The sequence below is a fragment of the Daphnia magna genome, linkage group LG5 (assembly GCF_020631705.1).
Source record: "Daphnia magna isolate NIES linkage group LG5, ASM2063170v1.1, whole genome shotgun sequence".
NCBI classification, from domain to species: domain Eukaryota; kingdom Metazoa; phylum Arthropoda; class Branchiopoda; order Diplostraca; family Daphniidae; genus Daphnia; species Daphnia magna.
Genome location: NC_059186.1, coordinates 2,778,147 through 2,804,136, shown reverse-complemented (window position 1 = coordinate 2,804,136; position 25,990 = coordinate 2,778,147). Strand labels below are relative to the sequence as shown.

At 39.3% G+C, this 25,990-nt stretch overlaps 73 non-coding genes across 73 annotated transcripts; 68 read left to right on the top strand and 5 right to left on the bottom strand.

The window, feature by feature from the left end:
• The first annotated feature begins 126 nt into the window (after nucleotides 1-126).
• Nucleotides 127-208, top strand: Trnas-cga. The gene has a single exon. It is a non-coding gene; the product is annotated as a tRNA-Ser (tRNA).
• Nucleotides 209-541: 333 nt separating this feature from the next.
• Trnai-aau lies at nucleotides 542-615 on the top strand. The gene has a single exon. It is a non-coding gene; the product is annotated as a tRNA-Ile (tRNA).
• A 153-nt stretch (nucleotides 616-768) lies between these two features.
• On the top strand, nucleotides 769-850 carry Trnas-cga. Its single transcript has one exon. It is a non-coding gene; the product is annotated as a tRNA-Ser (tRNA).
• A 333-nt stretch (nucleotides 851-1,183) lies between these two features.
• Nucleotides 1,184-1,257, top strand: Trnai-aau. Its single transcript has one exon. It is a non-coding gene; the product is annotated as a tRNA-Ile (tRNA).
• A 153-nt stretch (nucleotides 1,258-1,410) lies between these two features.
• Trnas-cga lies at nucleotides 1,411-1,492 on the top strand. The gene has a single exon. It is a non-coding gene; the product is annotated as a tRNA-Ser (tRNA).
• Nucleotides 1,493-1,825: 333 nt separating this feature from the next.
• Trnai-aau lies at nucleotides 1,826-1,899 on the top strand. The gene has a single exon. It is a non-coding gene; the product is annotated as a tRNA-Ile (tRNA).
• A 153-nt stretch (nucleotides 1,900-2,052) lies between these two features.
• On the top strand, nucleotides 2,053-2,134 carry Trnas-cga. The gene has a single exon. It is a non-coding gene; the product is annotated as a tRNA-Ser (tRNA).
• Nucleotides 2,135-2,467: 333 nt separating this feature from the next.
• On the top strand, nucleotides 2,468-2,541 carry Trnai-aau. The gene has a single exon. It is a non-coding gene; the product is annotated as a tRNA-Ile (tRNA).
• A 153-nt stretch (nucleotides 2,542-2,694) lies between these two features.
• Trnas-cga lies at nucleotides 2,695-2,776 on the top strand. Its single transcript has one exon. It is a non-coding gene; the product is annotated as a tRNA-Ser (tRNA).
• A 560-nt stretch (nucleotides 2,777-3,336) lies between these two features.
• Nucleotides 3,337-3,418, top strand: Trnas-cga. Its single transcript has one exon. It is a non-coding gene; the product is annotated as a tRNA-Ser (tRNA).
• A 560-nt stretch (nucleotides 3,419-3,978) lies between these two features.
• Nucleotides 3,979-4,060, top strand: Trnas-cga. Its single transcript has one exon. It is a non-coding gene; the product is annotated as a tRNA-Ser (tRNA).
• A 333-nt stretch (nucleotides 4,061-4,393) lies between these two features.
• Nucleotides 4,394-4,467, top strand: Trnai-aau. Its single transcript has one exon. It is a non-coding gene; the product is annotated as a tRNA-Ile (tRNA).
• Nucleotides 4,468-4,620: 153 nt separating this feature from the next.
• Nucleotides 4,621-4,702, top strand: Trnas-cga. Its single transcript has one exon. It is a non-coding gene; the product is annotated as a tRNA-Ser (tRNA).
• Nucleotides 4,703-5,262: 560 nt separating this feature from the next.
• On the top strand, nucleotides 5,263-5,344 carry Trnas-cga. The gene has a single exon. It is a non-coding gene; the product is annotated as a tRNA-Ser (tRNA).
• A 333-nt stretch (nucleotides 5,345-5,677) lies between these two features.
• On the top strand, nucleotides 5,678-5,751 carry Trnai-aau. The gene has a single exon. It is a non-coding gene; the product is annotated as a tRNA-Ile (tRNA).
• A 153-nt stretch (nucleotides 5,752-5,904) lies between these two features.
• On the top strand, nucleotides 5,905-5,986 carry Trnas-cga. The gene has a single exon. It is a non-coding gene; the product is annotated as a tRNA-Ser (tRNA).
• Nucleotides 5,987-6,313: 327 nt separating this feature from the next.
• Trnai-aau lies at nucleotides 6,314-6,387 on the top strand. The gene has a single exon. It is a non-coding gene; the product is annotated as a tRNA-Ile (tRNA).
• Nucleotides 6,388-6,542: 155 nt separating this feature from the next.
• Nucleotides 6,543-6,624, top strand: Trnas-cga. Its single transcript has one exon. It is a non-coding gene; the product is annotated as a tRNA-Ser (tRNA).
• A 560-nt stretch (nucleotides 6,625-7,184) lies between these two features.
• On the top strand, nucleotides 7,185-7,266 carry Trnas-cga. The gene has a single exon. It is a non-coding gene; the product is annotated as a tRNA-Ser (tRNA).
• A 333-nt stretch (nucleotides 7,267-7,599) lies between these two features.
• Trnai-aau lies at nucleotides 7,600-7,673 on the top strand. The gene has a single exon. It is a non-coding gene; the product is annotated as a tRNA-Ile (tRNA).
• Nucleotides 7,674-7,826: 153 nt separating this feature from the next.
• On the top strand, nucleotides 7,827-7,908 carry Trnas-cga. Its single transcript has one exon. It is a non-coding gene; the product is annotated as a tRNA-Ser (tRNA).
• A 333-nt stretch (nucleotides 7,909-8,241) lies between these two features.
• On the top strand, nucleotides 8,242-8,315 carry Trnai-aau. Its single transcript has one exon. It is a non-coding gene; the product is annotated as a tRNA-Ile (tRNA).
• Nucleotides 8,316-8,468: 153 nt separating this feature from the next.
• Nucleotides 8,469-8,550, top strand: Trnas-cga. Its single transcript has one exon. It is a non-coding gene; the product is annotated as a tRNA-Ser (tRNA).
• Nucleotides 8,551-8,883: 333 nt separating this feature from the next.
• Nucleotides 8,884-8,957, top strand: Trnai-aau. Its single transcript has one exon. It is a non-coding gene; the product is annotated as a tRNA-Ile (tRNA).
• Nucleotides 8,958-9,110: 153 nt separating this feature from the next.
• Nucleotides 9,111-9,192, top strand: Trnas-cga. The gene has a single exon. It is a non-coding gene; the product is annotated as a tRNA-Ser (tRNA).
• A 333-nt stretch (nucleotides 9,193-9,525) lies between these two features.
• On the top strand, nucleotides 9,526-9,599 carry Trnai-aau. Its single transcript has one exon. It is a non-coding gene; the product is annotated as a tRNA-Ile (tRNA).
• A 153-nt stretch (nucleotides 9,600-9,752) lies between these two features.
• On the top strand, nucleotides 9,753-9,834 carry Trnas-cga. The gene has a single exon. It is a non-coding gene; the product is annotated as a tRNA-Ser (tRNA).
• A 333-nt stretch (nucleotides 9,835-10,167) lies between these two features.
• Nucleotides 10,168-10,241, top strand: Trnai-aau. Its single transcript has one exon. It is a non-coding gene; the product is annotated as a tRNA-Ile (tRNA).
• Nucleotides 10,242-10,394: 153 nt separating this feature from the next.
• On the top strand, nucleotides 10,395-10,476 carry Trnas-cga. Its single transcript has one exon. It is a non-coding gene; the product is annotated as a tRNA-Ser (tRNA).
• Nucleotides 10,477-10,809: 333 nt separating this feature from the next.
• Trnai-aau lies at nucleotides 10,810-10,883 on the top strand. The gene has a single exon. It is a non-coding gene; the product is annotated as a tRNA-Ile (tRNA).
• Nucleotides 10,884-11,036: 153 nt separating this feature from the next.
• Trnas-cga lies at nucleotides 11,037-11,118 on the top strand. The gene has a single exon. It is a non-coding gene; the product is annotated as a tRNA-Ser (tRNA).
• A 333-nt stretch (nucleotides 11,119-11,451) lies between these two features.
• Nucleotides 11,452-11,525, top strand: Trnai-aau. The gene has a single exon. It is a non-coding gene; the product is annotated as a tRNA-Ile (tRNA).
• A 153-nt stretch (nucleotides 11,526-11,678) lies between these two features.
• Nucleotides 11,679-11,760, top strand: Trnas-cga. Its single transcript has one exon. It is a non-coding gene; the product is annotated as a tRNA-Ser (tRNA).
• Nucleotides 11,761-12,093: 333 nt separating this feature from the next.
• On the top strand, nucleotides 12,094-12,167 carry Trnas-aga. Its single transcript has one exon. It is a non-coding gene; the product is annotated as a tRNA-Ile (tRNA).
• Nucleotides 12,168-12,320: 153 nt separating this feature from the next.
• On the top strand, nucleotides 12,321-12,402 carry Trnas-cga. Its single transcript has one exon. It is a non-coding gene; the product is annotated as a tRNA-Ser (tRNA).
• Nucleotides 12,403-12,735: 333 nt separating this feature from the next.
• Trnai-aau lies at nucleotides 12,736-12,809 on the top strand. Its single transcript has one exon. It is a non-coding gene; the product is annotated as a tRNA-Ile (tRNA).
• A 153-nt stretch (nucleotides 12,810-12,962) lies between these two features.
• On the top strand, nucleotides 12,963-13,044 carry Trnas-cga. The gene has a single exon. It is a non-coding gene; the product is annotated as a tRNA-Ser (tRNA).
• Nucleotides 13,045-13,377: 333 nt separating this feature from the next.
• On the top strand, nucleotides 13,378-13,451 carry Trnai-aau. Its single transcript has one exon. It is a non-coding gene; the product is annotated as a tRNA-Ile (tRNA).
• Nucleotides 13,452-13,604: 153 nt separating this feature from the next.
• Nucleotides 13,605-13,686, top strand: Trnas-cga. Its single transcript has one exon. It is a non-coding gene; the product is annotated as a tRNA-Ser (tRNA).
• A 333-nt stretch (nucleotides 13,687-14,019) lies between these two features.
• Trnai-aau lies at nucleotides 14,020-14,093 on the top strand. The gene has a single exon. It is a non-coding gene; the product is annotated as a tRNA-Ile (tRNA).
• Nucleotides 14,094-14,246: 153 nt separating this feature from the next.
• On the top strand, nucleotides 14,247-14,328 carry Trnas-cga. Its single transcript has one exon. It is a non-coding gene; the product is annotated as a tRNA-Ser (tRNA).
• A 333-nt stretch (nucleotides 14,329-14,661) lies between these two features.
• On the top strand, nucleotides 14,662-14,735 carry Trnai-aau. The gene has a single exon. It is a non-coding gene; the product is annotated as a tRNA-Ile (tRNA).
• A 153-nt stretch (nucleotides 14,736-14,888) lies between these two features.
• Nucleotides 14,889-14,970, top strand: Trnas-cga. Its single transcript has one exon. It is a non-coding gene; the product is annotated as a tRNA-Ser (tRNA).
• A 333-nt stretch (nucleotides 14,971-15,303) lies between these two features.
• Nucleotides 15,304-15,377, top strand: Trnai-aau. Its single transcript has one exon. It is a non-coding gene; the product is annotated as a tRNA-Ile (tRNA).
• A 153-nt stretch (nucleotides 15,378-15,530) lies between these two features.
• On the top strand, nucleotides 15,531-15,612 carry Trnas-cga. The gene has a single exon. It is a non-coding gene; the product is annotated as a tRNA-Ser (tRNA).
• A 333-nt stretch (nucleotides 15,613-15,945) lies between these two features.
• Nucleotides 15,946-16,019, top strand: Trnai-aau. Its single transcript has one exon. It is a non-coding gene; the product is annotated as a tRNA-Ile (tRNA).
• Nucleotides 16,020-16,172: 153 nt separating this feature from the next.
• On the top strand, nucleotides 16,173-16,254 carry Trnas-cga. The gene has a single exon. It is a non-coding gene; the product is annotated as a tRNA-Ser (tRNA).
• A 333-nt stretch (nucleotides 16,255-16,587) lies between these two features.
• On the top strand, nucleotides 16,588-16,661 carry Trnai-aau. Its single transcript has one exon. It is a non-coding gene; the product is annotated as a tRNA-Ile (tRNA).
• A 153-nt stretch (nucleotides 16,662-16,814) lies between these two features.
• Trnas-cga lies at nucleotides 16,815-16,896 on the top strand. The gene has a single exon. It is a non-coding gene; the product is annotated as a tRNA-Ser (tRNA).
• Nucleotides 16,897-17,229: 333 nt separating this feature from the next.
• On the top strand, nucleotides 17,230-17,303 carry Trnai-aau. Its single transcript has one exon. It is a non-coding gene; the product is annotated as a tRNA-Ile (tRNA).
• Nucleotides 17,304-17,456: 153 nt separating this feature from the next.
• Trnas-cga lies at nucleotides 17,457-17,538 on the top strand. The gene has a single exon. It is a non-coding gene; the product is annotated as a tRNA-Ser (tRNA).
• A 333-nt stretch (nucleotides 17,539-17,871) lies between these two features.
• Trnai-aau lies at nucleotides 17,872-17,945 on the top strand. Its single transcript has one exon. It is a non-coding gene; the product is annotated as a tRNA-Ile (tRNA).
• A 153-nt stretch (nucleotides 17,946-18,098) lies between these two features.
• Trnas-cga lies at nucleotides 18,099-18,180 on the top strand. The gene has a single exon. It is a non-coding gene; the product is annotated as a tRNA-Ser (tRNA).
• Nucleotides 18,181-18,513: 333 nt separating this feature from the next.
• Nucleotides 18,514-18,587, top strand: Trnai-aau. The gene has a single exon. It is a non-coding gene; the product is annotated as a tRNA-Ile (tRNA).
• Nucleotides 18,588-18,740: 153 nt separating this feature from the next.
• On the top strand, nucleotides 18,741-18,822 carry Trnas-cga. The gene has a single exon. It is a non-coding gene; the product is annotated as a tRNA-Ser (tRNA).
• A 333-nt stretch (nucleotides 18,823-19,155) lies between these two features.
• Nucleotides 19,156-19,229, top strand: Trnai-aau. Its single transcript has one exon. It is a non-coding gene; the product is annotated as a tRNA-Ile (tRNA).
• Nucleotides 19,230-19,382: 153 nt separating this feature from the next.
• Nucleotides 19,383-19,464, top strand: Trnas-cga. Its single transcript has one exon. It is a non-coding gene; the product is annotated as a tRNA-Ser (tRNA).
• Nucleotides 19,465-19,797: 333 nt separating this feature from the next.
• Trnai-aau lies at nucleotides 19,798-19,871 on the top strand. Its single transcript has one exon. It is a non-coding gene; the product is annotated as a tRNA-Ile (tRNA).
• Nucleotides 19,872-20,024: 153 nt separating this feature from the next.
• On the top strand, nucleotides 20,025-20,106 carry Trnas-cga. The gene has a single exon. It is a non-coding gene; the product is annotated as a tRNA-Ser (tRNA).
• A 333-nt stretch (nucleotides 20,107-20,439) lies between these two features.
• On the top strand, nucleotides 20,440-20,513 carry Trnai-aau. The gene has a single exon. It is a non-coding gene; the product is annotated as a tRNA-Ile (tRNA).
• A 153-nt stretch (nucleotides 20,514-20,666) lies between these two features.
• On the top strand, nucleotides 20,667-20,748 carry Trnas-cga. The gene has a single exon. It is a non-coding gene; the product is annotated as a tRNA-Ser (tRNA).
• A 333-nt stretch (nucleotides 20,749-21,081) lies between these two features.
• On the top strand, nucleotides 21,082-21,155 carry Trnai-aau. The gene has a single exon. It is a non-coding gene; the product is annotated as a tRNA-Ile (tRNA).
• Nucleotides 21,156-21,308: 153 nt separating this feature from the next.
• Nucleotides 21,309-21,390, top strand: Trnas-cga. The gene has a single exon. It is a non-coding gene; the product is annotated as a tRNA-Ser (tRNA).
• A 333-nt stretch (nucleotides 21,391-21,723) lies between these two features.
• Trnai-aau lies at nucleotides 21,724-21,797 on the top strand. The gene has a single exon. It is a non-coding gene; the product is annotated as a tRNA-Ile (tRNA).
• Nucleotides 21,798-21,950: 153 nt separating this feature from the next.
• Trnas-cga lies at nucleotides 21,951-22,032 on the top strand. The gene has a single exon. It is a non-coding gene; the product is annotated as a tRNA-Ser (tRNA).
• Nucleotides 22,033-22,364: 332 nt separating this feature from the next.
• Nucleotides 22,365-22,438, top strand: Trnai-aau. Its single transcript has one exon. It is a non-coding gene; the product is annotated as a tRNA-Ile (tRNA).
• Nucleotides 22,439-22,591: 153 nt separating this feature from the next.
• Nucleotides 22,592-22,673, top strand: Trnas-cga. The gene has a single exon. It is a non-coding gene; the product is annotated as a tRNA-Ser (tRNA).
• A 333-nt stretch (nucleotides 22,674-23,006) lies between these two features.
• Nucleotides 23,007-23,080, top strand: Trnai-aau. The gene has a single exon. It is a non-coding gene; the product is annotated as a tRNA-Ile (tRNA).
• An 823-nt stretch (nucleotides 23,081-23,903) lies between these two features.
• Nucleotides 23,904-23,975, bottom strand: Trnag-ucc. Its single transcript has one exon. It is a non-coding gene; the product is annotated as a tRNA-Gly (tRNA).
• A 67-nt stretch (nucleotides 23,976-24,042) lies between these two features.
• On the bottom strand, nucleotides 24,043-24,157 carry Trnal-uaa. Its single transcript has 2 exons — nucleotides 24,120-24,157; nucleotides 24,043-24,087 (listed from the first exon to the last, which is right to left on the bottom strand). It is a non-coding gene; the product is annotated as a tRNA-Leu (tRNA).
• Nucleotides 24,158-24,899: 742 nt separating this feature from the next.
• Trnag-ucc lies at nucleotides 24,900-24,971 on the bottom strand. The gene has a single exon. It is a non-coding gene; the product is annotated as a tRNA-Gly (tRNA).
• A 67-nt stretch (nucleotides 24,972-25,038) lies between these two features.
• Nucleotides 25,039-25,153, bottom strand: Trnal-uaa. The gene is made up of 2 exons: nucleotides 25,116-25,153; nucleotides 25,039-25,083 (listed from the first exon to the last, which is right to left on the bottom strand). It is a non-coding gene; the product is annotated as a tRNA-Leu (tRNA).
• A 742-nt stretch (nucleotides 25,154-25,895) lies between these two features.
• Trnag-ucc lies at nucleotides 25,896-25,967 on the bottom strand. The gene has a single exon. It is a non-coding gene; the product is annotated as a tRNA-Gly (tRNA).
• Between the last annotated feature and the right edge of the window lie 23 nt (nucleotides 25,968-25,990).

The window sequence follows — 25,990 nt, the reverse complement described above, 5'->3', positions numbered from 1 at the left end:
TGTTTACGTCAACGTTTACCTCTCGTTCCAAACCGGTGACTTTGCTGACGTCAATGTTTAACATTCAACAATTTCTTTTGTGGACGCTTTTAATATACCTTTAGTTAATTCTTCGCCACTAATGTAGCAGATGTGGCCGAGTGGTTAAGGCGACTGACTCGAAATCAGTTTTCATCTTGGAGCGTAGGTTCGAATCCTTCCATCTGCGAAATATGTGAATAATGTAACCTTTGAATTATTTACATCGTCAAAAAGTTGGAAAATTACAAATAAGAATTGTCATAAGAGATATTTCGTAAAGTTTAGTCAACTTGCCGATTGTGTTAAAGGGAAAACTTCTAGTGAAGAGTTACATATTTTGAAATGACGTTATAAGGTAGTCGTTCGACATTTGTGTGAAAGTTAAGGAAGCGACCTCGTATGCACAACAACGTAAACGGAAACAGGAAATATTGTAGTATGGTTCCGAGGTGGGATGTTTTTTAATGCTAGCTGAGACGCTGGCTAATTTAATCGGGTAAAACAATGGTACGAATATGACGGCCTGTTAGCTCAGTTGGTTAGAGCGCCGTGCTAATAATGCGGAGATCACGAGTTCGATCCTCTTACGGGCCAGTTACGTATGTATTAACAATGTCCTTTTGTTTACGTCAACGTTTACCTCTCGTTCCAAACCGGTGACTTTGCTGACGTCAATGTTTAACATTCAACAATTTCTTTTGTTGACGCTTTTAATATACCTTTTGTTAATTCTTCGCCACTAATGAAGCAGATGTGGCCGAGTGGTTAAGGCGACTGACTCGAAATCAGTTTCCATCTTGGAGTGTAGGTTCGAATCCTACCATCTGCGAAATATGTGAATAATGTAACCTTTGAATTATTTACATCGTCAAAAAGTTGGAAAATTACAAATAAGAATTGTCATAAGAGATATTTCGTAAAGCTTAGTCAACTTGCCGATTGTGTTAAAGGGAAAACTTCTAGTGAAGAGTTACATATTTTGAAATGACGTTATAAGGTAGTCGTTCGACATTTGTGTGAAAGTTAAGGAAGCGACCTCGTATGCACAACAACGTAAACGGAAACAGGAAATATTGTAGTATGGTTCCGAGGTGGGATGTTTTTTAATGCTAGCTGAGACGATGGCTAATTTAATCGGGTAAAACAATGGTACGAATATGACGGCCTGTTAGCTCAGTTGGTTAGAGCGCCGTGCTAATAACGCGGAGGTCACGAGTTCGATCCTCTTACGGGCCAGTTACGTATATATTAACAATGTCCTTTTGTTTACGTCAACGTTTACCTCTCGTTCCAAACCGGTGACTTTGCTGACGTCAATGTTTAACATTCAACAATTTCTTTTGTGGACGCTTTTAATATACCTTTTGTTAATTCTTCGCCACTAATGTAGCAGATGTGGCCGAGTGGTTAAGGCGACTGACTCGAAATCAGTTTCCATCTTGGAGCGCAGGTTCGAATCCTACCATCTGCGAAATATGTGAATAATGTAACCTTTGAATTATTTCCATCGTCAAAAAGTTGGAAAATTACAAATAAGAATTGTCATAAGAGATATTTCGTAAAGCTTAGTCAACTTGCCGATTGTGTTAAAGGGAAAACTTCTAGTGAAGAGTTACATATTTTGAAATGACGTTATAAGGTAGTCGTTCGACATTTGTGTGAAAGTTAAGGAAGCGACCTCGTATGCACAACAACGTAAACGGAAACAGGAAATATTGTAGTATGGTTCCGAGGTGGGATGTTTTTTAATGCTAGCTGAGACGATGGCTAATTTAATCGGGTAAAACAATGGTACGAATATGACGGCCTGTTAGCTCAGTTGGTTAGAGCGCCGTGCTAATAACGCGGAGGTCACGAGTTCGATCCTCTTACGGGCCAGTTACGTATATATTAACAATGTCCTTTTGTTTACGTCAACGTTTACCTCTCGTTCCAAACCGGTGACTTTGCTGACGTCAATGTTTAACATTCAACAATTTCTTTTGTGGACGCTTTTAATATACCTTTTGTTAATTATTCGTCACTAATGTAGCAGATGTGGCCGAGTGGTTAAGGCGACTGACTCGAAATCAGTTTCCATCTTGGAGCGTAGGTTCGAATCCTACCATCTGCGAAATATGTGAATAATGTAACCTTTGAATTATTTACATCGTTAAAAAGTTGGAAAATTACAAATACGAATTGTCATAAGAGATATTTCCTAAAGCTTAGTCAACTTGCCGATTGTGTTAAAGGGAAAACTTCTAGTGAAGAGTTACATATTTTGAAATGACGTTATAAGGTAGTCGTTCGACATTTGTGTGAAAGTTAAGGAAGCGACCTCGTATGCACAACAACGTAAACGGAAACAGGAAATATTGTAGTATGGTTCCGAGGTGGGATGTTTTTTAATGCTAGCTGAGACGATGGCTAATTTAATCGGGTAAAACAATGGTACGAATATGACGGCCTGTTAGCTCTGTCGGTTAGAGCGCCGTGCTAATAACGCGGAGGTCACGAGTTCGATCCTCTTACGGGCCAGTTACGTATATATTAACAATGTCCTTTTGTTTACGTCAACGTTTACCTCTCGTTCCAAACCGGTGACTTTGCTGACGTCAATGTTTAACATTCAACAATTTCTTTTGTGGACGCTTTTAATATACCTTTTGTTAATTCTTCGCCACTAATGTAGCAGATGTGGCCGAGTGGTTAAGGCGACTGACTCGAAATCAGTTTCCATCTTGGAGCGTAGGTTCGAATCCTACCATCTGCGAAATATGTGAATAATGTAACCTTTGAATTATTTACATCGTCAAAAAGTTGGAAAATTACAAATAAGAATTGTCATAAGAGATATTTCGTAAAGCTTAGTCAACTTGCCGATTGTGTTAAAGGGAAAACTTCTAGTGAAGAGTTACATATTTTGAAATGACGTTATAAGGTAGTCGTTCGACATTTGTGTGAAAGTTAAGGAAGCGACCTCGTATGCACAACAACGTAAACGGAAACAGGAAATATTGTAGTATGGTTCCGAGGTGGGATGTTTTTTAATGCTAGCTGAGACGATGGCTAATTTAATCGGGTAAAACAATGGTACGAATATGACGGCCTGTTAGCTCAGTTGGTTAGAGCGCCGTGCTAATAACGCGGAGGTCACGAGTTCGATCCTCTTACGGCGCAGTTACGTATATATTAACAATGTCCTTTTGTTTACGTCAACGTTTACCTCTCGTTCCAAACCGGTGACTTTGCTGACGTCAATGTTTAACATTCAACAATTTCTTTTGTGGACGCTTTTAATATACCTTTTGTTAATTCTTCGCCACTATTGTAGCAGATGTGGCCGAGTGGTTAAGGCGACTGACTCGAAATCAGTTTCCATCTTGGAGCGTAGGTTCGAATCCTACCATCTGCGAAATATGTGAATAATGTAACCTTTGAATTATTTACATCGTCAAAAAGTTGGAAAATTACAAATAAGAATTGTCATAAGAGATATTTCGTAAAGCTTAGTCAACTTGCCGATTGTGTTAAAGGGAAAACTTCTAGTGAAGAGTTACATATTTTGAAATGACGTTATAAGGTAGTCGTTCGACATTTGTGTGAAAGTTAAGGAAGCGACCTCGTATGCACAACAACGTAAACGGAAACAGGAAATATTGTAGTATGGTTCCGAGGTGGGATGTTTTTTAATGCTAGCTGAGACGCTGGCTAATTTAATCGGGTAAAACAATGGTACGAATATGACGGCCTGTTAGCTCAGTTGGTTAGAGCGCCGTGCTAATAACGCGGAGGTCACGAGTTCGATCCTCTTACGGCGCAGTTACGTATATATTAACAATGTCCTTTTGTTTACGTCAACGTTTACCTCTCGTTCCAAACCGGTGACTTTGCTGACGTCAATGTTTAACATTCAACAATTTCTTTTGTGGACGCTTTTAATATACCTTTTGTTAATTCTTCGCCACTAATGTAGCAGATGTGGCCGAGTGGTTAAGGCGACTGACTCGAAATCAGTTTCCATCTTGGAGCGTAGGTTCGAATCCTACCATCTGCGAAATATGTGAATAATGTAACCTTTGAATTATTTACATCGTCAAAAAGTTGGAAAATTACAAATAAGAATTGTCATAAGAGATATTTCGTAAAGCTTAGTCAACTTGCCGATTGTGTTAAAGGGAAAACTTCTAGTGAAGAGTTACATATTTTGAAATGACGTTATAAGGTAGTCGTTCGACATTTGTGTGAAAGTTAAGGAAGCGACCTCGTATGCACAACAACGTAAACGGAAACAGGAAATATTGTAGTATGGTTCCGAGGTGGGATGTTTTTTAATGCTAGCTGAGACGATGGCTAATTTAATCGGGTAAAACAATGGTACGAATATGACGGCCTGTTAGCTCAGTTGGTTAGAGCGCCGTGCTAATAACGCGGAGGTCACGAGTTCGATCCTCTTACGGGGCAGTTACGTATATATTAACAATGTCCTTTTGTTTACGTCAACGTTTACCTCTCGTTCCAAACCGGTGACTTTGCTGACGTCAATGTTTAACATTCAACAATTTCTTTTGTGGACGCTTTTAATATACCTTTTGTTAATTCTTCGCCACTAATGTAGCAGATGTGGCCGAGTGGTTAAGGCGACTGACTCGAAATCAGTTTCCATCTTGGAGCGTAGGTTCGAATCCTACCATCTGCGAAATATGTGAATAATGTAACCTTTGAATTATTTACATCGTCAAAAAGTTGGAAAATTACAAATAAGAATTGTCATAAGAGATATTTCGTAAAGCTTAGTCAACTTGCCGATTGTGTTAAAGGGAAAACTTCTAGTGAAGAGTTACATATTTTGAAATGACGTTATAAGGTAGTCGTTCGACATTTGTGTGAAAGTTAAGGAAGCGACCTCGTATGCACAACAACGTAAACGGAAACAGGAAATATTGTAGTATGGTTCCGAGGTGGGATGTTTTTTAATGCTAGCTGAGACGATGGCTAATTTAATCGGGTAAAACAATGGTACGAATATGACGGCCTGTTAGCTCAGTTGGTTAGAGCGCCGTGCTAATAACGCGGAGGTCACGAGTTCGATCCTCTTACGGCGCAGTTACGTATATATTAACAATGTCGTTTTGTTTACGTCAACGTTTACCTCTCGTTCCAAACCGGTGACTTTGCTGACGTCAATGTTTAACATTCAACAATTTCTTTTGTGGACGCTTTTAATATACCTTTTGTTAATTCTTCGCCACTAATGTAGCAGATGTGGCCGAGTGGTTAAGGCGACTGACTCGAAATCAGTTTCCATCTTGGAGCGTAGGTTCGAATCCTACCATCTGCGAAATATGTGAATAATGTAACCTTTGAATTATTTACATCGTCAAAAAGTTGGAAAATTACAAATAAGAATTGTCATAAGAAATATTTCGTAAAGCTTAGTCAACTTGCCGATTGTGTTAAAGGGAAAACTTCTAGTGAAGAGTTACATATTTTGAAATGACGTTATAAGGTAGTCGTTCGACATTTGTGTGAAAGTTAAGGAAGCGACCTCGTATGCACAACAACGTAAACGGAAACAGGAAATATTGTAGTATGGTTCCGAGGTGGGATGTTTTTTAATGCTAGCTGAGACGATGGCTAATTTAATCGGGTAAAACAATGGTACGAATATGACGGCCTGTTAGCTCAGTTGGTTAGAGCGCCGTGCTAATAACGCGGAGGTCACGAGTTCGATCCTCTTACGGGCCAGTTACGTATATATTAACAATGTCCTTTTGTTTACGTCAACGTTTACCTCTCGTTCCAAACCGGTGACTTTGCTGACGTCAATGTTTAACATTCAACAATTTCTTTTGTGGACGCTTTTAATATACCTTTTGTTAATTCTTCGCCACTAATGTAGCAGATGTGGCCGAGTGGTTAAGGCGACTGACTCGAAATCAGTTTCCATCTTGGAGCGTAGGTTCGAATCCTACCATCTGCGAAATATGTGAATAATGTAACCTTTGAATTATTTACATCGTCAAAAAGTTGGAAAATTACAAATAAGAATTGTTATAAGAGTTATTTCGTAAAGCTTAGTCAACTTGCCGATTGTGTTAAAGGGAAAACTTCTAGTGAAGAGGTACATATTTTGAAATGACGTTATAAGGTAGTCGTTCGACATTTGTGTGAAAGTTAAGGAAGCGACCTCGTATGCACAACAACGGAAACAGGAAATATTGTAGTATGGTTCCGAGGTGGGATGTTTTTTAATGCTAGCTGAGACGATGGCTAATTTAATCGGGTAAAACAATGGTACGAATATGACGGCCTGTTAGCTCAGTTGGTTAGAGCGCCGTGCTAATAACGCGGAGGTCACGAGTTCGATCCTCTTACGGGCCAGTTACGTATATATTAACAATGTCCTTTTGTTTACGTCAACGTTTACCTCTCGTTCCAAACCGGTGACTTTGCTGACGTCAATGTTTAACATTCAACAATTTCTTTTGTGGACGCTTTTAATATACCTTTGTTGTTAATTCTTCGCCACTAATGTAGCAGATGTGGCCGAGTGGTTAAGGCGACTGACTCGAAATCAGTTTCCATCTTGGAGCGTAGGTTCGAATCCTACCATCTGCGAAATATGTGAATAATGTAACCTTTGAATTATTTACATCGTCAAAAAGTTGGAAAATTACAAATAAGAATTGTCATAAGAGATATTTCGTAAAGCTTAGTCAACTTGCCGATTGTGTTAAAGGGAAAACTTCTAGTGAAGAGTTACATATTTTGAAATGACGTTATAAGGTAGTCGTTCGACATTTGTGTGAAAGTTAAGGAAGCGACCTCGTATGCACAACAACGTAAACGGAAACAGGAAATATTGTAGTATGGTTCCGAGGTGGGATGTTTTTTAATGCTAGCTGAGACGATGGCTAATTTAATCGGGTAAAACAATGGTACGAATATGACGGCCTGTTAGCTCAGTTGGTTAGAGCGCCGTGCTAATAACGCGGAGGTCACGAGTTCGATCCTCTTACGGCGCAGTTACGTATATATTAACAATGTCCTTTTGTTTACGTCAACGTTTACCTCTCGTTCCAAACCGGTGACTTTGCTGACGTCAATGTTTAACATTCAACAATTTCTTTTGTGGACGCTTTTAATATACCTTTTGTTAATTCTTCGCCACTAATGTAGCAGATGTGGCCGAGTGGTTAAGGCGACTGACTCGAAATCAGTTTCCATCTTGGAGCGTAGGTTCGAATCCTACCATCTGCGAAATATGTGAATAATGTAACCTTTGAATTATTTACATCGTCAAAAAGTTGGAAAATTACAAATAAGAATTGTCATAAGAGATATTTCGTAAAGCTTAGTCAACTTGCCGATTGTGTTAAAGGGAAAACTTCTAGTGAAGAGTTACATATTTTGAAATGACGTTATAAGGTAGTCGTTCGACATTTGTGTGAAAGTTAAGGAAGCGACCTCGTATGCACAACAACGTAAACGGAAACAGGAAATATTGTAGTATGGTTCCGAGGTGGGATGTTTTTTAATGCTAGCTGAGACGATGGCTAATTTAATCGGGTAAAACAATGGTACGAATATGACGGCCTGTTAGCTCAGTTGGTTAGAGCGCCGTGCTAATAACGCGGAGGTCACGAGTTCGATCCTCTTACGGGGCAGTTACGTATATATTAACAATGTCCTTTTGTTTACGTCAACGTTTACCTCTCGTTCCAAACCGGTGACTTTGCTGACGTCAATGTTTAACATTCAACAATTTCTTTTGTGGACGCTTTTAATATACCTTTTGTTAATTCTTCGCCACTAATGTAGCAGATGTGGCCGAGTGGTTAAGGCGACTGACTCGAAATCAGTTTCCATCTTGGAGCGTAGGTTCGAATCCTACCATCTGCGAAATATGTGAATAATGTAACCTTTGAATTATTTACATCGTCAAAAAGTTGGAAAATTACAAATAAGAATTGTCATAAGAGATATTTCGTAAAGCTTAGTCAACTTGCCGATTGTGTTAAAGGGAAAACTTCTAGTGAAGAGTTACATATTTTGAAATGACGTTATAAGGTAGTCGTTCGACATTTGTGTGAAAGTTAAGGAAGCGACCTCGTATGCACAACAACGTAAACGGAAACAGGAAATATTGTAGTATGGTTCCGAGGTGGGATGTTTTTTAATGCTAGCTGAGACGATGGCTAATTTAATCGGGTAAAACAATGGTACGAATATGACGGCCTGTTAGCTCAGTTGGTTAGAGCGCCGTGCTAATAACGCGGAGGTCACGAGTTCGATCCTCTTACGGGGCAGTTACGTATATATTAACAATGTCCTTTTGTTTACGTCAACGTTTACCTCTCGTTCCAAACCGGTGACTTTGCTGACGTCAATGTTTAACATTCAACAATTTCTTTTGTGGACGCTTTTAATATACCTTTTGTTAATTCTTCGCCACTAATGTAGCAGATGTGGCCGAGTGGTTAAGGCGACTGACTCGAAATCAGTTTCCATCTTGGAGCGTAGGTTCGAATCCTACCATCTGCGAAATATGTGAATAATGTAACCTTTGAATTATTTACATCGTCAAAAAGTTGGAAAATTACAAATAAGAATTGTCATAAGAGATATTTCGTAAAGCTTAGTCAACTTGCCGATTGTGTTAAAGGGAAAACTTCTAGTGAAGAGTTACATATTTTGAAATGACGTTATAAGGTAGTCGTTCGACATTTGTGTGAAAGTTAAGGAAGCGACCTCGTATGCACAACAACGTAAACGGAAACAGGAAATATTGTAGTATGGTTCCGAGGTGGGATGTTTTTTAATGCTAGCTGAGACGATGGCTAATTTAATCGGGTAAAACAATGGTACGAATATGACGGCCTGTTAGCTCAGTTGGTTAGAGCGCCGTGCTAATAACGCGGAGGTCACGAGTTCGATCCTCTTACGGGGCAGTTACGTATATATTAACAATGTCCTTTTGTTTACGTCAACGTTTACCTCTCGTTCCAAACCGGTGACTTTGCTGACGTCAATGTTTAACATTCAACAATTTCTTTTGTGGACGCTTTTAATATACCTTTTGTTAATTCTTCGCCACTAATGTAGCAGATGTGGCCGAGTGGTTAAGGCGACTGACTCGAAATCAGTTTCCATCTTGGAGCGTAGGTTCGAATCCTACCATCTGCGAAATATGTGAATAATGTAACCTTTGAATTATTTACATCGTCAAAAAGTTGGAAAATTACAAATAAGAATTGTCATAAGAGATATTTCGTAAAGCTTAGTCAACTTGCCGATTGTGTTAAAGGGAAAACTTCTAGTGAAGAGTTACATATTTTGAAATGACGTTATAAGGTAGTCGTTCGACATTTGTGTGAAAGTTAAGGAAGCGACCTCGTATGCACAACAACGTAAACGGAAACAGGAAATATTGTAGTATGGTTCCGAGGTGGGATGTTTTTTAATGCTAGCTGAGACGATGGCTAATTTAATCGGGTAAAACAATGGTACGAATATGACGGCCTGTTAGCTCAGTTGGTTAGAGCGCCGTGCTAATAACGCGGAGGTCACGAGTTCGATCCTCTTACGGGCCAGTTACGTATATATTAACAATGTCCTTTTGTTTACGTCAACGTTTACCTCTCGTTCCAAACCGGTGACTTTGCTGACGTCAATGTTTAACATTCAACAATTTCTTTTGTGGACGCTTTTAATATACCTTTTGTTAATTCTTCGCCACTAATGTAGCAGATGTGGCCGAGTGGTTAAGGCGACTGACTCGAAATCAGTTTCCATCTTGGAGCGTAGGTTCGAATCCTACCATCTGCGAAATATGTGAATAATGTAACCTTTGAATTATTTACATCGTCAAAAAGTTGGAAAATTACAAATAAGAATTGTCATAAGAGATATTTCGTAAAGCTTAGTCAACTTGCCGATTGTGTTAAAGGGAAAACTTCTAGTGAAGAGTTACATATTTTGAAATGACGTTATAAGGTAGTCGTTCGACATTTGTGTGAAAGTTAAGGAAGCGACCTCGTATGCACAACAACGTAAACGGAAACAGGAAATATTGTAGTATGGTTCCGAGGTGGGATGTTTTTTAATGCTAGCTGAGACGATGGCTAATTTAATCGGGTAAAACAATGGTACGAATATGACGGCCTGTTAGCTCAGTTGGTTAGAGCGCCGTGCTAATAACGCGGAGGTCACGAGTTCGATCCTCTTACGGGCCAGTTACGTATATATTAACAATGTCCTTTTGTTTACGTCAACGTTTACCTCTCGTTCCAAACCGGTGACTTTGCTGACGTCAATGTTTAACATTCAACAATTTCTTTTGTGGACGCTTTTAATATACCTTTTGTTAATTCTTCGCCACTAATGTAGCAGATGTGGCCGAGTGGTTAAGGCGACTGACTCGAAATCAGTTTCCATCTTGGAGCGTAGGTTCGAATCCTACCATCTGCGAAATATGTGAATAATGTAACCTTTGAATTATTTACATCGTCAAAAAGTTGGAAAATTACAAATAAGAATTGTCATAAGAGATATTTCGTAAAGCTTAGTCAACTTGCCGATTGTGTTAAAGGGAAAACTTCTAGTGAAGAGTTACATATTTTGAAATGACGTTATAAGGTAGTCGTTCGACATTTGTGTGAAAGTTAAGGAAGCGACCTCGTATGCACAACAACGTAAACGGAAACAGGAAATATTGTAGTATGGTTCCGAGGTGGGATGTTTTTTAATGCTAGCTGAGACGATGGCTAATTTAATCGGGTAAAACAATGGTACGAATATGACGGCCTGTTAGCTCAGTTGGTTAGAGCGCCGTGCTAATAACGCGGAGGTCACGAGTTCGATCCTCTTACGGGCCAGTTACGTATATATTAACAATGTCCTTTTGTTTACGTCAACGTTTACCTCTCGTTCCAAACCGGTGACTTTGCTGACGTCAATGTTTAACATTCAACAATTTCTTTTGTGGACGCTTTTAATATACCTTTTGTTAATTCTTCGCCACTAATGTAGCAGATGTGGCCGAGTGGTTAAGGCGACTGACTCGAAATCAGTTTCCATCTTGGAGCGTAGGTTCGAATCCTACCATCTGCGAAATATGTGAATAATGTAACCTTTGAATTATTTACATCGTCAAAAAGTTGGAAAATTACAAATAAGAATTGTCATAAGAGATATTTCGTAAAGCTTAGTCAACTTGCCGATTGTGTTAAAGGGAAAACTTCTAGTGAAGAGTTACATATTTTGAAATGACGTTATAAGGTAGTCGTTCGACATTTGTGTGAAAGTTAAGGAAGCGACCTCGTATGCACAACAACGTAAACGGAAACAGGAAATATTGTAGTATGGTTCCGAGGTGGGATGTTTTTTAATGCTAGCTGAGACGATGGCTAATTTAATCGGGTAAAACAATGGTACGAATATGACGGCCTGTTAGCTCAGTTGGTTAGAGCGCCGTGCTAATAACGCGGAGGTCACGAGTTCGATCCTCTTACGGGCCAGTTACGTATATATTAACAATGTCCTTTTGTTTACGTCAACGTTTACCTCTCGTTCCAAACCGGTGACTTTGCTGACGTCAATGTTTAACATTCAACAATTTCTTTTGTGGACGCTTTTAATATACCTTTTGTTAATTCTTCGCCACTAATGTAGCAGATGTGGCCGAGTGGTTAAGGCGACTGACTCGAAATCAGTTTCCATCTTGGAGCGTAGGTTCGAATCCTACCATCTGCGAAATATGTGAATAATGTAACCTTTGAATTATTTACATCGTCAAAAAGTTGGAAAATTACAAATAAGAATTGTCATAAGAGATATTTCGTAAAGCTTAGTCAACTTGCCGATTGTGTTAAAGGGAAAACTTCTAGTGAAGAGTTACATATTTTGAAATGACGTTATAAGGTAGTCGTTCGACATTTGTGTGAAAGTTAAGGAAGCGACCTCGTATGCACAACAACGTAAACGGAAACAGGAAATATTGTAGTATGGTTCCGAGGTGGGATGTTTTTTAATGCTAGCTGAGACGATGGCTAATTTAATCGGGTAAAACAATGGTACGAATATGACGGCCTGTTAGCTCAGTTGGTTAGAGCGCCGTGCTAATAACGCGGAGGTCACGAGTTCGATCCTCTTACGGGCCAGTTACGTATATATTAACAATGTCCTTTTGTTTACGTCAACGTTTACCTCTCGTTCCAAACCGGTGACTTTGCTGACGTCAATGTTTAACATTCAACAATTTCTTTTGTGGACGCTTTTAATATACCTTTTGTTAATTCTTCGCCACTAATGTAGCAGATGTGGCCGAGTGGTTAAGGCGACTGACTCGAAATCAGTTTCCATCTTGGAGCGTAGGTTCGAATCCTACCATCTGCGAAATATGTGAATAATGTAACCTTTGAATTATTTACATCGTCAAAAAGTTGGAAAATTACAAATAAGAATTGTCATAAGAGATATTTCGTAAAGCTTAGTCAACTTGCCGATTGTGTTAAAGGGAAAACTTCTAGTGAAGAGTTACATATTTTGAAATGACGTTATAAGGTAGTCGTTCGACATTTGTGTGAAAGTTAAGGAAGCGACCTCGTATGCACAACAACGTAAACGGAAACAGGAAATATTGTAGTATGGTTCCGAGGTGGGATGTTTTTTAATGCTAGCTGAGACGATGGCTAATTTAGTCGGGTAAAACAATGGTACGAATATGACGGCCTGTTAGCTCAGTTGGTTAGAGCGCCGTGCTAATAACGCGGAGGTCACGAGTTCGATCCTCTTACGGGCCAGTTACGTATATATTAACAATGTCCTTTTGTTTACGTCAACGTTTACCTCTCGTTCCAAACCGGTGACTTTGCTGACGTCAATGTTTAACATTCAACAATTTCTTTTGTGGACGCTTTTAATATACCTTTTGTTAATTCTTCGCCACTAATGTAGCAGATGTGGCCGAGTGGTTAAGGCGACTGACTCGAAATCAGTTTCCATCTTGGAGCGTAGGTTCGAATCCTACCATCTGCGAAATATGTGAATAATGTAACCTTTGAATTATTTACATCGTCAAAAAGTTGGAAAATTACAAATAAGAATTGTCATAAGAGATATTTCGTAAAGCTTAGTCAACTTGCCGATTGTGTTAAAGGGAAAACTTCTAGTGAAGAGTTACATATTTTGAAATGACGTTATAAGGTAGTCGTTCGACATTTGTGTGAAAGTTAAGGAAGCGACCTCGTATGCACAACAACGTAAACGGAAACAGGAAATATTGTAGTATGGTTCCGAGGTGGGATGTTTTTTAATGCTAGCTGAGACGATGGCTAATTTAGTCGGGTAAAACAATGGTACGAATATGACGGCCTGTTAGCTCAGTTGGTTAGAGCGCCGTGCTAATAACGCGGAGGTCACGAGTTCGATCCTCTTACGGGCCAGTTACGTATATATTAACAATGTCCTTTTGTTTACGTCAACGTTTACCTCTCGTTCCAAACCGGTGACTTTGCTGACGTCAATGTTTAACATTCAACAATTTCTTTTGTGGACGCTTTTAATATACCTTTTGTTAATTCTTCGCCACTAATGTAGCAGATGTGGCCGAGTGGTTAAGGCGACTGACTCGAAATCAGTTTCCATCTTGGAGCGTAGGTTCGAATCCTACCATCTGCGAAATATGTGAATAATGTAACCTTTGAATTATTTACATCGTCAAAAAGTTGGAAAATTACAAATAAGAATTGTCATAAGAGATATTTCGTAAAGCTTAGTCAACTTGCCGATTGTGTTAAAGGGAAAACTTCTAGTGAAGAGTTACATATTTTGAAATGACGTTATAAGGTAGTCGTTCGACATTTGTGTGAAAGTTAAGGAAGCGACCTCGTATGCACAACAACGTAAACGGAAACAGGAAATATTGTAGTATGGTTCCGAGGTGGGATGTTTTTTAATGCTAGCTGAGACGATGGCTAATTTAGTCGGGTAAAACAATGGTACGAATATGACGGCCTGTTAGCTCAGTTGGTTAGAGCGCCGTGCTAATAACGCGGAGGTCACGAGTTCGATCCTCTTACGGGCCAGTTACGTATATATTAACAATGTCCTTTTGTTTACGTCAACGTTTACCTCTCGTTCCAAACCGGTGACTTTGCTGACGTCAATGTTTAACATTCAACAATTTCTTTTGTGGACGCTTTTAATATACCTTTTGTTAATTCTTCGCCACTAATGTAGCAGATGTGGCCGAGTGGTTAAGGCGACTGACTCGAAATCAGTTTCCATCTTGGAGCGTAGGTTCGAATCCTACCATCTGCGAAATATGTGAATAATGTAACCTTTGAATTATTTACATCGTCAAAAAGTTGGAAAATTACAAATAAGAATTGTCATAAGAGATATTTCGTAAAGCTTAGTCAACTTGCCGATTGTGTTAAAGGGAAAACTTCTAGTGAAGAGTTACATATTTTGAAATGACGTTATAAGGTAGTCGTTCGACATTTGTGTGAAAGTTAAGGAAGCGACCTCGTATGCACAACAACGTAAACGGAAACAGGAAATATTGTAGTATGGTTCCGAGGTGGGATGTTTTTTAATGCTAGCTGAGACGATGGCTAATTTAGTCGGGTAAAACAATGGTACGAATATGACGGCCTGTTAGCTCAGTTGGTTAGAGCGCCGTGCTAATAACGCGGAGGTCACGAGTTCGATCCTCTTACGGGCCAGTTACGTATATATTAACAATGTCCTTTTGTTTACGTCAACGTTTACCTCTCGTTCCAAACCGGTGACTTTGCTGACGTCAATGTTTAACATTCAACAATTTCTTTTGTGGACGCTTTTAATATACCTTTTGTTAATTCTTCGCCACTAATGTAGCAGATGTGGCCGAGTGGTTAAGGCGACTGACTCGAAATCAGTTTCCATCTTGGAGCGTAGGTTCGAATCCTACCATCTGCGAAATATGTGAATAATGTAACCTTTGAATTATTTACATCGTCAAAAAGTTGGAAAATTACAAATAAGAATTGTCATAAGAGATATTTCGTAAAGCTTAGTCAACTTGCCGATTGTGTTAAAGGGAAAACTTCTAGTGAAGAGTTACATATTTTGAAATGACGTTATAAGGTAGTCGTTCGACATTTGTGTGAAAGTTAAGGAAGCGACCTCGTATGCACAACAACGTAAACGGAAACAGGAAATATTGTAGTATGGTTCCGAGGTGGGATGTTTTTTAATGCTAGCTGAGACGATGGCTAATTTAGTCGGGTAAAACAATGGTACGAATATGACGGCCTGTTAGCTCAGTTGGTTAGAGCGCCGTGCTAATAACGCGGAGGTCACGAGTTCGATCCTCTTACGGGCCAGTTACGTATATATTAACAATGTCCTTTTGTTTACGTCAACGTTTACCTCTCGTTCCAAACCGGTGACTTTGCTGACGTCAATGTTTAACATTCAACAATTTCTTTTGTGGACGCTTTTAATATACCTTTTGTTAATTCTTCGCCACTAATGTAGCAGATGTGGCCGAGTGGTTAAGGCGACTGACTCGAAATCAGTTTCCATCTTGGAGCGTAGGTTCGAATCCTACCATCTGCGAAATATGTGAATAATGTAACCTTTGAATTATTTACATCGTCAAAAAGTTGGAAAATTACAAATAAGAATTGTCATAAGAGATATTTCGTAAAGCTTAGTCAACTTGCCGATTGTGTTAAAGGGAAAACTTCTAGTGAAGAGTTACATATTTTGAAATGACGTTATAAGGTAGTCGTTCGACATTTGTGTGAAAGTTAAGGAAGCGACCTCGTATGCACAACAACGTAAACGGAAACAGGAAATATTGTAGTATGGTTCCGAGGTGGGATGTTTTTTAATGCTAGCTGAGACGATGGCTAATTTAGTCGGGTAAAACAATGGTACGAATATGACGGCCTGTTAGCTCAGTTGGTTAGAGCGCCGTGCTAATAACGCGGAGGTCACGAGTTCGATCCTCTTACGGGCCAGTTACGTATATATTAACAATGTCCTTTTGTTTACGTCAACGTTTACCTCTCGTTCCAAACCGGTGACTTTGCTGACGTCAATGTTTAACATTCAACAATTTCTTTTGTGGACGCTTTTAATATACCTTTTGTTAATTCTTCGCCACTAATGTAGCAGATGTGGCCGAGTGGTTAAGGCGACTGACTCGAAATCAGTTTCCATCTTGGAGCGTAGGTTCGAATCCTACCATCTGCGAAATATGTGAATAATGTAACCTTTGAATTATTTACATCGTCAAAAAGTTGGAAAATTACAAATAAGAATTGTCATAAGAGATATTTCGTAAAGCTTAGTCAACTTGCCGATTGTGTTAAAGGGAAAACTTCTAGTGAAGAGTTACATATTTTGAAATGACGTTATAAGGTAGTCGTTCGACATTTGTGTGAAAGTTAAGGAAGCGACCTCGTATGCACAACAACGTAAACGGAAACAGGAAATATTGTAGTATGGTTCCGAGGTGGGATGTTTTTTAATGCTAGCTGAGACGATGGCTAATTTAATCGGGTAAAACAATGGTACGAATATGACGGCCTGTTAGCTCAGTTGGTTAGAGCGCCGTGCTAATAACGCGGAGGTCACGAGTTCGATCCTCTTACGGGCCAGTTACGTATATATTAACAATGTCCTTTTGTTTACGTCAACGTTTACCTCTCGTTCCAAACCGGTGACTTTGCTGACGTCAATGTTTAACATTCAACAATTTCTTTTGTGGACGCTTTTAATATACCTTTTGTTAATTCTTCGCCACTAATGTAGCAGATGTGGCCGAGTGGTTAAGGCGACTGACTCGAAATCAGTTTCCATCTTGGAGCGTAGGTTCGAATCCTACCATCTGCGAAATATGTGAATAATGTAACCTTTGAATTATTTACATCGTCAAAAAGTTGGAAAATTACAAATAAGAATTGTCATAAGAGATATTTCGTAAAGCTTAGTCAACTTGCCGATTGTGTTAAAGGGAAAACTTCTAGTGAAGAGTTACATATTTTGAAATGACGTTATAAGGTAGTCGTTCGACATTTGTGTGAAAGTTAAGGAAGCGACCTCGTATGCACAACAACGTAAACGGAAACAGGAAATATTGTAGTATGGTTCCGAGGTGGGATGTTTTTTAATGCTAGCTGAGACGATGGCTAATTTAGTCGGGTAAAACAATGGTACGAATATGACGGCCTGTTAGCTCAGTTGGTTAGAGCGCCGTGCTAATAACGCGGAGGTCACGAGTTCGATCCTCTTACGGGCCAGTTACGTATATATTAACAATGTCCTTTTGTTTACGTCAACGTTTACCTCTCGTTCCAAACCGGTGACTTTGCTGACGTCAATGTTTAACATTCAACAATTTCTTTTGTGGACGCTTTTAATATACCTTTTGTTAATTCTTCGCCACTAATGTAGCAGATGTGGCCGAGTGGTTAAGGCGACTGACTCGAAATCAGTTTCCATCTTGGAGCGTAGGTTCGAATCCTACCATCTGCGAAATATGTGAATAATGTAACCTTTGAATTATTTACATCGTCAAAAAGTTGGAAAATTACAAATAAGAATTGTCATAAGAGATATTTCGTAAAGCTTAGTCAACTTGCCGATTGTGTTAAAGGGAAAACTTCTAGTGAAGAGTTACATATTTTGAAATGACGTTATAAGGTAGTCGTTCGACATTTGTGTGAAAGTTAAGGAAGCGACCTCGTATGCACAACAACGTAAACGGAAACAGGAAATATTGTAGTATGGTTCCGAGGTGGGATGTTTTTTAATGCTAGCTGAGACGATGGCTAATTTAGTCGGGTAAAACAATGGTACGAATATGACGGCCTGTTAGCTCAGTTGGTTAGAGCGCCGTGCTAATAACGCGGAGGTCACGAGTTCGATCCTCTTACGGGCCAGTTACGTATATATTAACAATGTCCTTTTGTTTACGTCAACGTTTACCTCTCGTTCCAAACCGGTGACTTTGCTGACGTCAATGTTTAACATTCAACAATTTCTTTTGTGGACGCTTTTAATATACCTTTTGTTAATTCTTCGCCACTAATGTAGCAGATGTGGCCGAGTGGTTAAGGCGACTGACTCGAAATCAGTTTCCATCTTGGAGCGTAGGTTCGAATCCTACCATCTGCGAAATATGTGAATAATGTAACCTTTGAATTATTTACATCGTCAAAAAGTTGGAAAATTACAAATAAGAATTGTCATAAGAGATATTTCGTAAAGCTTAGTCAACTTGCCGATTGTGTTAAAGGGAAAACTTCTAGTGAAGAGTTACATATTTTGAAATGACGTTATAAGGTAGTCGTTCGACATTTGTGTGAAAGTTAAGGAAGCGACCTCGTATGCACAACAACGTAAACGGAAACAGGAAATATTGTAGTATGGTTCCGAGGTGGGATGTTTTTTAATGCTAGCTGAGACGATGGCTAATTTAGTCGGGTAAAACAATGGTACGAATATGACGGCCTGTTAGCTCAGTTGGTTAGAGCGCCGTGCTAATAACGCGGAGGTCACGAGTTCGATCCTCTTACGGGCCAGTTACGTATATATTAACAATGTCCTTTTGTTTACGTCAACGTTTACCTCTCGTTCCAAACCGGTGACTTTGCTGACGTCAATGTTTAACATTCAACAATTTCTTTTGTGGACGCTTTTAATATACCTTTTGTTAATTCTTCGCTACTAATGTAGCAGATGTGGCCGAGTGGTTAAGGCGACTGACTCGAAATCAGTTTCCATCTTGGAGCGTAGGTTCGAATCCTACCATCTGCGAAATATGTGAATAATGTAACCTTTGAATTATTTACATCGTCAAAAAGTTGGAAAATTACAAATAAGAATTGTCATAAGAGATATTTCGTAAAGCTTAGTCAACTTGCCGATTGTGTTAAAGGGAAAACTTCTAGTGAAGAGTTACATATTTTGAAATGACGTTATAAGGTAGTCGTTCGACATTTGTGTGAAAGTTAAGGAAGCGACCTCGTATGCACAACAACGTAAACGGAAACAGGAAATATTGTAGTATGGTTCCGAGGTGGGATGTTTTTTAATGCTAGCTGAGACGATGGCTAATTTAGTCGGGTAAAACAATGGAACGATTATGACGGCCTGTTAGCTCAGTTGGTTAGAGCGCCGTGCTAATAACGCGGAGGTCACGAGTTCGATCCTCTTACGGGCCAGTTACGTATATATTAACAATGTCCTTTTGTTTACGTCAACGTTTACCTCTCGTTCCAAACCGGTGACTTTGCTGACGTCAATGTTTAACATTCAACAATTTCTTTTGTGGACGCTTTTAATATACCTTTTGTTAATTCTTCGCCACTAATGTAGCAGATGTGGCCGAGTGGTTAAGGCGACTGACTCGAAATCAGTTTCCATCTTGGAGCGTAGGTTCGAATCCTACCATCTGCGAAATATGTGAATAATGTAACCTTTGAATTATTTACATCGTCAAAAAGTTGGAAAATTACAAATAAGAATTGTCATAAGAGATATTTCGTAAAGCTTAGTCAACTTGCCGATTGTGTTAAAGGGAAAACTTCTAGTGAAGAGTTACATATTTTGAAATGACGTTATAAGGTAGTCGTTCGACATTTGTGTGAAAGTTAAGGAAGCGACCTCGTATGCACAACAACGTAAACGGAAACAGGAAATATTGTAGTATGGTTCCGAGGTGGGATGTTTTTTAATGCTAGCTGAGACGATGGCTAATTTAGTCGGGTAAAACAATGGTACGAATATGACGGCCTGTTAGCTCAGTTGGTTAGAGCGCCGTGCTAATAACGCGGAGGTCACGAGTTCGATCCTCTTACGGGCCAGTTACGTATATATTAACAATGTCCTTTTGTTTACGTCAACGTTTACCTCTCGTTCCAAACCGGTGACTTTGCTGACGTCAATGTTTAACATTCAACAATTTCTTTTGTGGACGCTTTTAATATACCTTTTGTTAATTCTTCGCTACTAATGTAGCAGATGTGGCCGAGTGGTTAAGGCGACTGACTCGAAATCAGTTTCCATCTTGGAGCGTAGGTTCGAATCCTACCATCTGCGAAATATGTGAATAATGTAACCTTTGAATTATTTACATCGTCAAAAAGTTGGAAAATTACAAATAAGAATTGTCATAAGAGATATTTCGTAAAGCTTAGTCAACTTGCCGATTGTGTGAAAGGGAAAACTTCTAGTGAAGAGTTACATATTTTGAAATGACGTTATAAGGTAGTCGTTCGACATTTGTGTGAAAGTTAAGGAAGCGACCTCGTATGCACAACAACGTAAACGGAAACAGGAAATATTGTAGTATGGTTCCGAGGTGGGATGTTTTTTAATGCTAGCTGAGACGATGGCTAATTTAGTCGGGTAAAACAATGGTACGAATATGACGGCCTGTTAGCTCAGTTGGTTAGAGCGCCGTGCTAATAACGCGGAGGTCACGAGTTCGATCCTCTTACGGGCCAGTTACGTATATATTAACAATGTCCTTTTGTTTACGTCAACGTTTACCTCTCGTTCCAAACCGGTGACTTTGCTGACGTCAATGTTTAACATTCAACAATTTCTTTTGTAGACGCTTTTAATATACCTTTTGTTAATTCTTCTCCACTAATGTAGCAGATGTGGCCGAGTGGTTAAGGCGACTGACTCGAAATCAGTTTCCATCTTGGAGCGTAGGTTCGAATCCTATCATCTGCGAAATATGTGAATAATGTAACCTTTGAATTATTTACATCGTCAAAAAGTTGGAAAATTACAAATAAGAATTGTCATAAGAGATATTTCGTAAAGCTTAGTCAACTTGCCGATTGTGTTAAAGGGAAAACTTCTAGTGAAGAGTTACATATTTTGAAATGACGTTATAAGGTAGTCGTTCGACATTTGTGTGAAAGTTAAGGAAGCGACCTCGTATGCACAACAACGTAAACGGAAACAGGAAATATTGTAGTATGGTTCCGAGGTGGGATGTTTTTTAATGCTAGCTGAGACGATGGCTAATTTAATCGGGTAAAACAATGGTACGAATATGACGGCCTGTTAGCTCAGTTGGTTAGAGCGCCGTGCTAATAACGCGGAGGTCACGAGTTCGATCCTCTTACGGGCCAGTTACGTATATATTAACAATGTCCTTTTGTTTACGTCAACGTTTACCTCTCGTTCCAAACCGGTGACTTTGCTGACGTCAATGTTTAACATTCAACAATTTCTTTTGTGGACGCTTTTAATATACCTTTTGTTAATTCTTCGCCACTAATGTAGCAGATGTGGCCGAGTGGTTAAGGCGACTGACTCGAAATCAGTTTCCATCTTGGAGCGTAGGTTCGAATCCTACCATCTGCGAAATATGTGAATAATGTAACCTTTGAATTATTTACATCGTCAAAAAGTTGGAAAATTACAAATAAGAATTGTCATAAGAGATATTTCGTAAAGCTTAGTCAACTTGCCGATTGTGTTAAAGGGAAAACTTCTAGTGAAGAGTTACATATTTTGAAATGACGTTATAAGGTAGTCGTTCGACATTTGTGTGAAAGTTAAGGAAGCGACCTCGTATGCACAACAACGTAAACGGAAACAGGAAATATTGTAGTATGGTTCCGAGGTGGGATGTTTTTTAATGCTAGCTGAGACGATGGCTAATTTAGTCGGGTAAAACAATGGTACGAATATGACGGCCTGTTAGCTCAGTTGGTTAGAGCGCCGTGCTAATAACGCGGAGGTCACGAGTTCGATCCTCTTACGGGCCAGTTACGTATATATTAACAATGTCCTTTTGTTTACGTCAACGTTTACCTCTCGTTCCAAACCGGTGACTTTGCTGACGTCAATGTTTAACATTCAACAATTTCTTTTGTGGACGCTTTTAATATACCTTTTGTTAATTCTTCGCTACTAATGTAGCAGATGTGGCCGAGTGGTTAAGGCGACTGACTCGAAATCAGTTTCCATCTTGGAGCGTAGGTTCGAATCCTACCATCTGCGAAATATGTGAATAATGTAACCTTTGAATTATTTACATCGTCAAAAAGTTGGAAAATTACAAATAAGAATCGCATAAGAGATATTTCGTAAAGCTTAGTCAACTTGCCGATTGTGTTAAAGGGAAAACTTCTAGTGAAGAGTTACATATTTTGAAATGACGTTATAAGGTAGTCGTTCGACATTTGTGTGAAAGTTAAGGAAGCGACCTCGTATGCACAACAACGTAAACGGAAACAGGAAATATTGTAGTATGGTTCCGAGGTGGGATGTTTTTTAATGCTAGCTGAGACGATGGCTAATTTAGTCGGGTAAAACAATGGTACGAATATGACGGCCTGTTAGCTCAGTTGGTTAGAGCGCCGTGCTAATAACGCGGAGGTCACGAGTTCGATCCTCTTACGGGCCAGTTACGTATATATTAACAATGTCCTTTTGTTTACGTCAACGTTTACCTCTCGTTCCAAACTGGTGACTTTGCTGACGTCAATGTTTAACATTCAACAATTTCTTTTGTGGACGCTTTTAATATACCTTTTGTTAATTCTTCGCCACTAATGTAGCAGATGTGGCCGAGTGGTTAAGGCGACCGACTCGAAATCAGTTTCCATCTTGGAGCGTAGGTTCGAATCCTACCATCTGCGAAATATGTGAATAATGTAACCTTTGAATTATTTACATCGTCAAAAAGTTGGAAAATTACAAATAAGAATTGTCATAAGAGATATTTCGTAAAGCTTAGTCAACTTGCCGATTGTGTTAAAGGGAAAACTTCTAGTGAAGAGTTACAAATTTTGAAATGACGTTATAAGGTAGTCGTTCGACATTTGTGTGAAAGTTAAGGAAGCCACCTCGTATGCACAACAACGTAAACGGAAACAGGAAATATTGTAGTATGGTTCCGAGGTGGGATGTTTTTTAATGCTAGCTGAGACGATGGCTAATTTAATCGGGTAAAACAATGGTAAGAATATGACGGCCTGTTAGCTCAGTTGGTTAGAGCGCCGTGCTAATAACGCGGAGGTCACGAGTTCGATCCTCTTACGGCGCAGTTACGTATATATTAACAATGTCCTTTTTTTACGTCAACGTTTACCTCTCGTTCCAAACCGGTGACTTTGCTGACGTCAATGTTTAACATTCAACAATTTCTTTTGTGGACGCTTTTAATATACCTTTTGTAAGAAGAAGAAGTAGTAGAAGAAGAAGAAGAAGAAGAAGAAGAAGAAGAAGAAGAAGAAGAAGAAGAAGAAGAAGAAGAAGAAGAAGAAGAAGAAGAAGAAGAATATGGCTGCGGCGGGGGTGGCGGCGGCTTCTACCGTCACACCGGGAACCAGACAATAGAAATTCAACAACATCTGGTCTCTTAAATGTCCGGGCATGGCTTTGTAAAGCAAAGCATGGGTTGTTTAAAAAGTAAAGGGTTAGTTTCAACTAAGCGTTTATCGTAAAAATTATTGACGCCAATCCCATATTGTCTAGTGGTTAGTTTTTATGGAGGGGTTTCCGGAAGGGAAAAATAAGATAAAGATAAAGAAACTAAGTGTTTATCGTAAAATTTATTGAGGCTAATCCCATATTGTCTAGTGGTTAGGATACCTGGCTCTCACCCAGGAGGCCCGGGTATAATTTCCGGTATGGGAATAAACATAAAGAATTTGTCATGTATTGGGAACAGATTAATTGCATGTATCATATTTATCTCCATTAATACTTCATGTTTCTGACCTGGCCTACCGAGGAATCAGACATTTTCCTCGTAGTTTTTTCCATGCTTAATTCATTCTTGCTCATAACGTATGTAATTTTAGACAACAGGTGGTGGACTTCGCTCCTAAATATTCATGATTTTCCAAATTAGGTAAATAATTTGTTGCGATGACCGAGAATCGAACTCGGGTCGATTGCTTGGAAGGCAACCATGCTAACCACTATACCACCATCGCTTATTATTACAGTAAGACACTCGTATGAAAAATCTACTCCGGAAGCACATTTTCCAAGAGAACAAACTGTCAGGAGTGGGATTTGAACCCACGCCTTCATTGAAGACCAGAATTCAGATGCTTTTGTGAAGTAAGATTTATATCCTTAAGTCTGGCGCCTTAGACCGCTCGGCCATCCTGACTTATTTATATCAGTTGTACCATTATGAAAAATTACGCTGTTCATCAACAAACTCAATAAAGCACTTTACATTTAATTAATAACGTTTTCCGACAGCAAAGCTTTTGCTTCAGCTATCAGAAGAAGAAGAAGTAGTAGAAGAAGAAGAAGAAGAATATGGCTGCGGCGGGGGTGGCGGCGGCTTCTACCGTCACACCGGGAACCAGACAATAGAAATTCAACAACATCTGGTCTCTTAAATGTCCGGGCATGGCTTTGTAAAGCAAAGCATGGGTTGTTTAAAAAGTAAAGGGTTAGTTTCAACTAAGCGTTTATCGTAAAAATTATTGACGCCAATCCCATATTGTCTAGTGGTTAGTTTTTATGGAGGGGTTTCCGGAAGGGAAAAATAAGATAAAGATAAAGAAACTAAGTGTTTATCGTAAAATTTATTGAGGCTAATCCCATATTGTCTAGTGGTTAGGATACCTGGCTCTCACCCAGGAGGCCCGGGTATAATTTCCGGTATGGGAATAAACATAAAGAATTTGTCATGTATTGGGAACAGATTAATTGCATATATCATATTTATCTCCATTAATACTTCATGTTTCTGACCTGGCCTACCGAGGAATCAGACATTTTCCTCGTAGTTTTTTCCATGCTTAATTCATTCTTGCTCATAACGTATGTAATTTTAGACAACAGGTGGCGGACTTCGCTCCTAAATATTCATGATTTTCCAAATTAGGTAAATAATTTGTTGCGATGACCGAGAATCGAACTCGGGTCGATTGCTTGGAAGGCAACCATGCTAACCACTATACCACCATCGCTTATTATTACAGTAAGACACTCGTATGAAAAATCTACTCCGGAAGCACATTTTCCAAGAGAACAAACTGTCAGGAGTGGGATTTGAACCCACGCCTTCATTGAAGACCAGAATTCAGATGCTTTTGTGAAGTAAGATTTATATCCTTAAGTCTGGCGCCTTAGACCGCTCGGCCATCCTGACTTATTTATATCAGTTGTACCATTATGAAAAATTACGCTGTTCATCAACAAACTCAATAAAGCACTTTACATTTAATTAATAACGTTTTCCGACAGCAAAGCTTTTGCTTCAGCTATCAGAAGAAGAAGAAGTAGTAGAAGAAGAAGAAGAAGAATATGGCTGCGGCGGGGGTGGCGGCGGCTTCTACCGTCACACCGGGAACCAGACAATAGAAATTCAACAACATCTGGTCTCTTAAATGTCCGGGCATGGCTTTGTAAAGCAAAGCATGGGTTGTTTAAAAAGTAAAGGGTTAGTTTCAACTAAGCGTTTATCGTAAAAATTATTGACGCCAATCCCATATTGTCTAGTGGTTAGTTTTTATGGAGGGGTTTCCGGAAGGGAAAAATAAGATAAAGATAAAGAAACTAAGTGTTTATCGTAAAATTTATTGAGGCTAATCCCATATTGTCTAGTGGTTAGGATACCTGGCTCTCACCCAGGAGGCCCGGGTATAATTTCCGGTATGGGAATAAACATAAAGAATTTGTCATGTATTGGGAACAGATTAATTGCATGTATCATATTTATCTCCATTAATACTTCATGTTTCTGACCTGGCCTACCGAGGAATCAGACATTTTCCTCGTAGTTTTTTCCATGCTTAATTCATTCTTGCTCATAACGTATGTAATTTTAGACAACAGGTGGTGGACTTCGCTCCTAAATATTCATGATTTTCCAAATTAGGTAAATAATTTGTTGCGATGACCGAGAATCGAACTCGGGTCGATTGCTTGGAAGGCAACCATGCTAACCACTATACCACCATCGCTTATTATTACAGTAAGACACTCG